Here is a 10,382-nt window from a genome sequence, read left to right as displayed (position 1 = left end):
CGATGTCATTCATTTCATCTGGCAAAATATCATCTCTCGCTTCATTGTACCCTTTGCTATCATCACTGACAATGGGAAGCAGTTTACCGGGCAGAAATACAGGGCCCTCCTCGACAAGTATGGCATCAAATTGGACACATCCACTCCGGCATAACCCTAGGGCAATGGGCAGGCCGAAGCCACCAAAAAGGCCATATCCTTCAGAGTCAAGTGCCGACTCGAATCCCGACGGGGCAAATGGGCTGAGGAATTATCACGAGTACTCTAGGGCTACCGAACTACCCCCCGGCGCTCCACCAGACGCACACCTTTCTCCTTGGCATTTGGGATGGAGGCCGTCATTTCCCTCCAGGTCGGGCTTCCCACGATCCGTGCTAAAAATTTTGACGAGTAGGTCAGTAATGACGCCATCGCTTTAGATTTCGAACTAGCAGAAGAAGAGTGAAAAAACGTGAGGATAAGGCTCGTTTCCTATAGAGGTCGCCAAGGGCTACAACCGAAGCATCTGCCTTTGGTCATGCAAGCCCGACGATCTTGTCTGGAAGAAGGTGGTCGAGAAGTCCAAGAAAAGAAAGTTGATGCCCAATTGGGAGGGCCCATACCGTGTCCTTAAACACCTAGGCTCGGGAAATTACAAGTTGGAAAAGCTGGACGGTTCTCCTATTGCAAAATCTTGGAATGCTAACAGTCTGAAGAAGTTCAATGGTTAGCAGTTGCCTCGGTGCAGAGCCCCATCAGCACCCCCCTATGTTGATTTACTTTCTTAGTTTCTTTGTTTTTGTAGCAATTTATCTATGTAATGGCAGTATTTGGACAAGTGTCAATGAATCTCTATCTTTTCTTTCCTAGTATTTGTTCTCATTTTTACTGTTGTTGCTTGGTTTATTCTCGCACAAACTGTTTTATTTCGACTTTTAGGATTTGGCCCTCTAAAAGGTAAAACCCTTCCGGCTCAATTCCCACTAAGTCATCCCGACCAACACGGTTGTTCGGGCTTTCGACGGATTGTTATAAAGATACTCGGTCTTTTTCCTCGAGCTCCTTACCCTAATCCATCATAAGGCCACTCACTGCTTGGATATGCTGCTTCCCAAACCTTTGGCCGATGCCAGCCCTCTACGGGACCCCAGCCTATATACCCTAGCAGGCTTATCCTTGCATGTGACATTACTTGTCCACCCCCTCGATTCAAGCGGCCCCTCGCGTAGCCAAGGCAGCCTAACCTGAAGCAGGGGCTCAGCAAATTTAAAAATAATTTTCATCTAAATGCTTTAGTTTAGCTCACCCAGCTCCATGCAAGCTAGCCTGAAGCAGAGGGCATTGACAATTTGATTTTTCAAACATTTTAGTTCCCTGAGTATGCTTCGGTTCATGCTTCGGTTAATACTTGTTCCTCCAGTTCATAAGCTTACCCGGAGCAAGGGGCACAAGCATACCCTAGTAACAACCACAATTATTCGGCGTATGGTGCAAATCAAAAACCTACCAAGGATTTGGCTCGAGCCAACTGTTCGGTGCCAGTCCTACTTAACTATTACAAATGATCTAGCTTAGGCCAATTATTCAGCGCCAGTCACAGCCTAATTAATACATAACCCTGGAGCGGTTAATTCCAAATGTCTGGAACTGTCCAGTCGAATTCAATAAAAAATACAACTATTTTTTTTTTCAAAAAGGACAGAGAGGAGTCATCCTAAGCATCAGCTGCAACAATGGTGTTAGGATCGGTTTGGTCTGCGGGGTGGCCTGGGCGTCAGGGTTCGACACTTCTTCATCCTCTTCCTCGGGCAGGACGAGCTCCACAGGAGGCGTCTCAAGGACGGCGCGGAGCACTGAACCCTCTAGAAGATCGAGCTTGCTTAACAGAAACTCATAACCATATCGCATTCTGTCCCGGAAGCGTTCTCGATGCAGCTAGGCCTCGATCTCCCAGACTTGCTTCTTGTACTCTACTCCGGCCGCTTCAAACCCCTCGTCGAAGCCTCTCTCCTTTGTAGCTTCGACCTTTTGGGCTCGGGAGCCCTCAAAGTGTTAGCGGCGTCCTCGGCGTTTTTGGCTTGGTTCTTCGCGGCCACCCTCTCACCATCAGCCTGTAGGAAGTCTGCTTGATAAAGGTCGCAAGCCTCCCGAGCCACCCTCAGGTCCTCCTCCCTCAACGCCAAGGCCCTTTTCAATTCCTCAATCTCTGTTCCTACCCCTTGCACCTTTCGTGGATCTCCAAAACCCGAGCGCCAACCTGCCAACATAAAATGGAAGAAAACATTACAAAAGCGCAGCTCTCAACTAAAGGAAAAAGGGGGGAAACAAGGAAGCTTACATTGAGAAGTGATTGTGCTATCTCTCCCACCAAGTCTTTGGTGCACTCAGCGATGACTTTGGCATCCTTCGGGAGAATGTAGGCTTGGAACACCCCATAGGCCGTCCCGATATTCTGAGACGCGCTGTCAGCATGGTGGATCAGGCGTCCACTAAAGTGATGGAACTCGAGGGCCTATGGAACCTCGCTCGCCCGAACCCTAGCCTTAGTTTTGGTCTTCCTCCTCCAGACTCACCGTCCTATTCCTCATCCTCCTCAGGAATGACGATCATTTCTTTGTCTTTTCCTCGGTGGTTGTCCCCCGACTCATGCCGCACCCTCTTCTCCGCCAGCTCCTCCAGGGAAACGGGAGCAACCCTCAAGCTTCCGGCACTTGTCGCCTCGGGTGGAGAATTGACATCATGGCCCCTCGGCCTCCGCCTTAGGTTCATTACCACCCTTTCGGTTCGACCTGTCATATCGCCGTTTAGCCCGGATCGCTTAGGAGTCTTTCATTCGATCTCTTCGCAAATGACACCTCGGGGGGGGGGGGGGGGGAGAGAATTGCTCGCCGCGGCCTCCGGAGCTCCGAGTCGTCCTCTTCCTTCTGGCCCTCTGCCTCTACCTTTTCCTCAACGTGCCTCCGGAACCCCCTGTTGCCTTGGTTTCTTCTTTAGGAAGTCTGTGTATGTTGGGACGTAATCGAGCAGGTTCGGAGCGAATCAATTTGTGAGGGGGATAGCAAAGGCAGCGTTGATTAGGGCTCAGTTCGCCCTCTCCTGAAATTCTTGCACGACCCCTTCAACTGCAAGATGTCACTGGAAAAAGAAATCAACATATGCAAAAAGGAGAAAAGTAAACATGCAATGCTTGAAGGAGGAAAATTTACTGACCAGGTGTACAAGTCCCTAATTGAACTGTTGTCCTGGTGTTGAGATTTTCTCCGGGCCCGAACATAAAGTTCTCGGATACCAAGACATATATGCCCTCCCATTCCTCGGAGTTAGGCAGATGGTCGATTAGGAATTCATCATACCCCAACCGACACGAAAGGTAGTGTTAGTCATTGTCTCGGTTGACCCCAACCTGATACACCCCGAAGAGCTCCTCCAGCCCGAATGTCAGGTTGTACTGCCTCCTCAGCTCTATGGTGCTCATGATGACCTGGTAAGAGTTAACCGTGAGCTAGGAGGAGGTAAGCAATAGGGTCCGAAGCACCCGAAACATGAATTGGTGAAGGGGAAACTAATTCCGCCCTCGGTGATAGCCATAAGAGGGAAGATCAACTCCCCTGGGTGGTGCTGTAGTCGGCAGGGGTCGGTGGTTGGTATCAGCCGAATTTGGACGTCTAGAGGAATGCTAGACCCTCCTAAATTCTTCATAGGCGCCCGATGCATCGCTGAAGAATTGGTTTTGGTAAGGCACAATCTCACTGCCCTTCTGCATCCTCGAACCTCCTCGGGGGAATTCGCAAAAGGCCCCGGTCCTTGATTTGAGGTGCTGGGAGTCTCCATCTCACGAGGATCAAATGATGTAACTGGGCACGAGGCTCTCAGAGGGTTAAAGGGCTTAATAAAATCGAGCAGAGTTCGGTAGTTCGGTAGAACGCTCGGAGCCGAAGACTCACGTATCTACTCGTCGATAATTGGAGAGTAGGTAGAGCTGCTAGAACTGTCCAAGGAGACCTCAATGACCATTCGTCCCTACCTAGCGAAAAGGGATATGCAAGACCCGTTAGCTACATGCTTAGGGGAAAAAGATCTAACGCTCGGGACGGGATGGTCATCACTCTTTGGAACCTCTAGGTCATGGGCAACAATAGGATATCCTTCCTCGGGAAGAACACCTGGGGCCGCGAATTGTCTCAATAGCCTTGGGAAAGAGATACGCCTCTTTTACCCAAAAAAAAAGGAGATACGCCTCGGGAAGAATATACACGTCGGGAAGAACATCAATAGTGCCATGAACAGTGCACAGCCACGCTTCAGACGACGGTAGACAGCATCTCCGCCTCAACACACTCAAAAAGCGATGAAAAACGTGGAAAAAATGCCTAAAAACTGAAGATTAGCGTAAGGAGATCAATATACCTGAGATTCGTGAGAAGATTTACTGCCAAATAGCTTGGAGACTCGATCGAATACGAAGAACAGTGGTGGCAGCGATGGAGCAGAAAAGAGAGAGAAGAAAAGTGTCTTCTGTTCTCCAACCACCCCTTTTATAGGGAAGATTCGAAGGGGTGCGCGGAAATGAAGCGCCTCTCACCAGGCCATCAGATCCTTGACACGTTGCAGCACTATCGCCCTCACAGATTCGAAGTCAGAAAAGGGGCACTCAGTCCTTTACGTTGGACGCGACAAATCCTGGCACGCCCGCTCAGTCCTTGAGTTACTTCGGAGCCGAAACAGTACCTTATTTATTTAAAGATATAATTACAAGAGAAGATTGCTTCTCTATCTTCACATGTTTTATGTAGCAGTAATTCACAACTTTTCAACATATGGCTCATCATTTTCTTTAAGGTACGAATTTTTTTGTTAAGCGAATCCGTTTTGTTGAAGTACATAAGTTGCAGTGGTTTGGTGAAGAATTCTATATATGTTGGGCACATATCTTATTAGCAAACGAAAATTCGTATTAACTACCTCTGTCACTTTTTAACACCTTAATATTTTGTTAAGTTAATTCTCAACTTCATTCTTGTAACGAATGAACTTATCCAAAGCATTATTTTTTATTGATGACCAAAAAAAAAAAAAAAAAGTTTATAAATAAAACTCGACAAGGGTACATCAAAAAAGGGGTGGGGCATATGAAAAGGGAAAAAAAATAAAAAATAAACCACCCAAAATAACAATGCAATCCCGTTAATTCCTCTTGGAAATGAAAGACTGCAAATTAAAAGGCAGCCAAGCATAAATCATTCAACATACACAATTATGCCAGAGATACCCTGCATAATCATTTATGTTGTCATCTTCATAAGGCACCAAAACTCAACCACTGCCTGAAGACACCCTTGACCCACTCATCAGCTCTAATCCAACCATGCATATCCCATTCACTACTAATCAAACCTTATATTTCCATCATGCCCCCTTACGCTTCCATTCACTACTTGTTATCTTCTTCTCCTCTCACTCCAAGCATCCACATGATGTTCTCATTTGTGCAGAACAAACGTATTGTATCGATCGGTTAGCAAAAAACAACAAACGTATTGTGTATCCTGCTTCGATCTGTCTCACTAAACAACCTCATGTTGTTCTTCCCTCTCTCCTGGGGCTTTCTCCACCTCGCCGTAGACTTGGGTACACACATGAGCTAACTCACTTCTCACACTTCAATTATCAGGCACAAATGGGTCTGAAAACACAAAACAAAAAACAAACAGGGTATACTTTCGTTTATGGGGTATAGAATTATACAGTGGAATCGATTTTGGCCAGGATTCCCGACCTATGCTCCGATACCATATGATGTTGGCAGGGAAATAAAATTGCAGACAAATTCAAACACTCTTTAGAAATAAAATTACAAAAATACTAATCACTCAACCCTAAAAGTCCAAAACATATATAGTTATTAGACCAAAACACTCTTCGTAATTTCAAAAGTCATCGTCACCGGTGGCAAATTTAGTTTAGGAGTCGGTGGAGGCACGTGACTCCACTCAACGATCTATAGCTATTGTGTACTCCACGATTTCTATGATGTCTTTCAATGAACCCTTTTATATTTTCTTCCTAAGTTCTTAAAAGCCGATCGATCATCTTTCATCAAACTCATCTACTGCAGTACTCTTTCAATTCTTGTCTTATTATGAATTCTTTCATACATAATGTATCCCTCTACGTATCATTTGATGAGAGTTTATTGGTATGTTTCCACTTTGGTTCTTTATTCGATCTGTTTACTCTTCTTGTTATTTTGTTCTCATACTCTTCATTGTTTACGTTCTTTGAGTGTAACAAAAAAAAATAAAGAAAATTTTGTGGATTAAAGTTGTAAGAAATGAGTACATATTGTTATTTCAAATTAAATTAATTATTGGAGTGCTTTTCAATTAATGTTACGAAATATGAGGAATAGCTAGCTGTACCACTCAACCAAAATCCTAGGCCACAGATTGCCACATTTTCTTGATAAATTCTACCACTACAATAATCACCACCTCCTAATCTTATTGTTGAAACTTGAGTTGGCTGTACTTGCATGTTTCTTTGCTAACCTTTGGCTATCCGTCTTTATATATAACGTCCTAAAAAGCATGTACCATTGTAAGAAGGTGGAGTGTCATGTCTAGGACCCGACTCGACACGAAATTTGTGGGCATTCTTTTATTCTGTTGGTCCTTGAACTTTAAAGACACAAATATATGATCTATGGCGCGATGGAATTTAATTCAGAGGGACTTGTATGGTTGATAAAATAGTGTTTAAGTACGAATATGCATAAAAAATACATATATGTGTGTGTACATATCTCTTTGTCTTTGTAATTTCCATTTTCATTTCTTTGCATTTTATTCATTCTCTCCAATAACTCTTCACACATACATCATAGAAAACTTCGTGAAGTTTAATTGCAGCTTTAACATGACAGTGTCATGTCGTTTCCTATGGTTGTTTGAAATTCTCAGTGTCTGCTCATTTAACTTGTGTCACTTATTTGTGTCCGCACTATCTAGATATCACGTCTAATGTCCGTACCATCTAGATATCGCGTATTTGTGTCCGAACCTTGTTGGTGCTTCCCTCTGATTGGTGTGGGGGTCTATTTTTTTGTGGTCCTCCATAAAAGGAGTTTGGGAATGGTAGAGACCCCGACAGGGATAAGGATAAGGTGCATGAATATTGACAACAGCACAAAAATTTGTTGATAGCAATGATATTTCTTGCATTGTGTCAAACTCAACACTTCAAAAAAAAGAAGAAGAAGAAGTACTTTTTCATTTGCTCAAGAAAATGGAGATGGAAATGGAGCCACATGACATGATAGCTTCTTTCTGCCTTTGGTTGAATGAGTTGCACGTTTACTTCTCTATTGGGTTGGTCCCCACTTCTCACCATAGCTTTGGAGCAGTCATCAAAAACAACACACAAGTACATAACGAATTTTCATTGCCATTCTGTGACTCTAAAGGCACCCAATTAATCATTGTCGTCACTCTCTGTGTGCAGTAATAGGTTTCGTTCTTTGTCTAGTTTCTCTTTCTAGCTGCCTTTCAAGTTACTGTACGTATGTGTCTTATCATTGGTGGAGAGTCATGGGATAAGGGTAAAGCTCATCTTGTTGTATTGTAAGGTGATGGTCCTGGTTTCTAAGTTATGGTATCAACCATGTATTGGTGTTAGTCGTGCGGAATGGTAGTTTGTGTTATATTGATCAGGTATAAGCGTGTAAACATTATTGAAATAGGAATATATATCAAATGGAGTATCAAATTTTGGCCGTTACTTGGAAGTTAGGTTATGATAAACTCCTCTCAACGCAAGTGCTGGTAAGTAGTAGTAAATTGCCTAATTCCAAGTGATTTGGTGACTAGGAGGACACAGATTCGAGTCTCTAGGGTAATGTGTGAAGACAGTATTTACCTATAACTCTCCAGCTTCTTACCCTATGCCTTAAGTTGCGCTTGGGCCAAAGTTAAGTTAATTACCCTATGCCTAAAATTTATGTGTGCAGTGCAGTCTACCAGGTTTATGCCTTGACGGGCCTAGCTACTTACGATCCTCTAGTAGGTAGGAAGTTTTGATCATTAGAGAGGAGGAGGAGGAAGAATAGCCTGAGAAAAGTGAAGAGGATTTGCCCCTAGCATTTGGACATTAGACCCCATGAAAAACATGGACGGTCGATTTTTTTTTGCAGAAAACTGAACATGCTGGTATTTAGATGCAACTCCATTACACAAATATCTCTATATATGCGATATATGGTCCCCATCTTTGTAGATGGTAGTAGGTTGATTTTGGTGCTTGTTCCTTTTTGGGTTGTGTACTAGGTTGCCAGCCTTGTTGGGGCTTCGGGTGGCATGTGATTGTCGTGGAGGTATGGTGCCAATTGTGATAGAATGTTAACCATTCGTTGTGTTGTTGTCATGTGCAAGTTCCTTTTAATCTTTGAATTTACTCCTTTTTCGCTGTTACAAAAAACACCCCCCCCCCCCCCCCCCCCCCCCCCCCCCCGAATTTATCGAGAAATTTTTCAGTACCACGTGGTTTCCGCTCGACATATCCGAGCCGTCCGATGCGATTTTGGACGGCTTGAATTTGGAAAGAGAAAAAAGAGAGAGAAAGAGGAGGGGTGAGAAGAGAGAGAATGTTTCAATCTAAACCGTCCAAAAGTGCATCGAACGACTTAGGAGTACCGAGCGGACACCACGTGAGATATATCTGCTCAGCACCAAAAAATTTCTCGCATTTACCTGTAATGTAATTATGGCTTGGTTCAAAAAAGATGGTTTGAGTTTTCTTTCTGTTGTTTGTTTTGCATAATATCTGTTTTTCTCTTTCCCTATTTTTGGGGTGTTTCCTTGTGTGATAAATTTTTTCAGGGACAGCCATGGTCCAAGATCCGCAGAGCCAAGTAAGTATTAGGGTTTTTTTTTATTTTATATAGTTCTAGGCAAACCCAAAAAACGTGGTGATCTCCCTCCCTCCCTGCCAACGACATCTCTTTGTCTCTATAGCGGATCTACGTAAGTAGTAGTATAATGGATCTAATTATATTTATAAATGTAGTACATATTTATTTCTGCAAGTAATTTTAGATTACGTACCTGGGCAAAATTTGTAACTCAGATATCTCCTCCGAGTAGATCTCGTCTGAATTGCGAGAATAGCACCGTTTTGACTAGGAATCAGAATTAACCTAGCTAGTATACTACTCCCGTTTACAGTTGTAGAACCTTGTTTCCCATCCTATCTTGTCCATTATCACAAGAATCAGGAGTTGATCAATTGAGACCAACGACAACAGATCTTAAATGTTTCGGAAAATTTGATCTGTCTATATCGTCTCTCTCTCTCTCTCTCTCTCTCTCTCTCTCTCTCAACTCGAAGAATCAATGAGCTCTAAGAGCATCTCCAATCCACCTCTATTTTTCTATTTCTCCAAAATAGAGGATGGATGTGACACATTGAGGGAAGATTTTATAATTTATTCTCTTTTTTCTTCACTTTTTGTATTTTTTGGAAGAATTTTTGAGGGACCCACCGTCCTTTTTAAAGTTTAGTCCTCCAAAAGTAAATTTGGTCCTCTAAAAATGGAGGACCAAAAGTAAATTTGGAGTACAAAATTCCTTCAAACTCTAAAAAGGACGATGGGTCCCTCAAAGATTCTCCCAAAAAGTACAAAAAATGAAGAAAAAATGGAATAAATTACAAAATCTCCCCTTAATGTGTTACATCCATCTTCTATTTTGAAGGAAATGGAAATGGATTGGAGATGCTCTAAAACATCTTAGGCGGAGGCTAGAATTGGCAGTCACGTAAAGCATCTGCCAATGAGGAATAGCGTTTTATCTTTCTGATTCGATTACACCCAGACATGCGGGTGAGATGAAAAATTGAATGCATATCTGCCAGTTCTCTTTACGTATTTGTTCAATCCAACTGATCATGGACCGGTTCACGACCCCATTCGACCACAAATGATTTAGGCTCTGGTTGTAACCTAAGGAAAATATAATATAATGGGCAGAAAATGAGAAAGAAAATTTACAATTCACTAAACTTGAATTTTTCTATTTTCTTTTCTTTGTCTTCCAACGAAACAATAGAATGGAAATTTTTTTAATTTTTCTTTCTTTTCCTTGAGTTCCAAACAGCCTTAGACACTTTAAGTTTCTTTTGCCCAAAATAATTTTGGAAATTCATGAGCACTTCGTCTCATGTCAGTTTAGAGCATACCCTGTCAAGTCATGCCGTATGTTGCCACAGGTCTTTCGTAGACCAGCGTTGTAGTTTAGGGCACGATGCTACGTGTCCCAAACAAAACTTAAGCGTTGTAGTTTAGGGCACGATGCTACGTGTCCCAAACAAAACTTAAGCTTGGTACTGATGTAGTTCTAGGCAATCCGGGG

The 10,382-nt window shown here is 43.1% G+C and overlaps 1 long non-coding RNA gene across 1 annotated transcript; it reads right to left on the bottom strand.

Annotated features, from left to right (window-relative positions):
- Positions 1 to 5,011: 5,011 nt before the first annotated feature.
- Positions 5,012 to 9,370, bottom strand: LOC131335734 (uncharacterized). Its single transcript, XR_009202618.1, has 2 exons — positions 9,078 to 9,370; positions 5,012 to 5,662 (listed from the first exon to the last, which is right to left on the bottom strand). It is a non-coding gene; the product is annotated as an uncharacterized LOC131335734 (long non-coding RNA).
- Positions 9,371 to 10,382: the final 1,012 nt, after the last annotated feature.

The sequence above is a fragment of the Rhododendron vialii genome, chromosome 8a (assembly GCF_030253575.1).
Source record: "Rhododendron vialii isolate Sample 1 chromosome 8a, ASM3025357v1".
Lineage (NCBI taxonomy): Eukaryota > Viridiplantae > Streptophyta > Magnoliopsida > Ericales > Ericaceae > Rhododendron > Rhododendron vialii.
The sequence above is the reverse complement of the archived record's forward strand: the minus strand, read 5'-3'. Positions and strand labels throughout refer to the sequence as shown.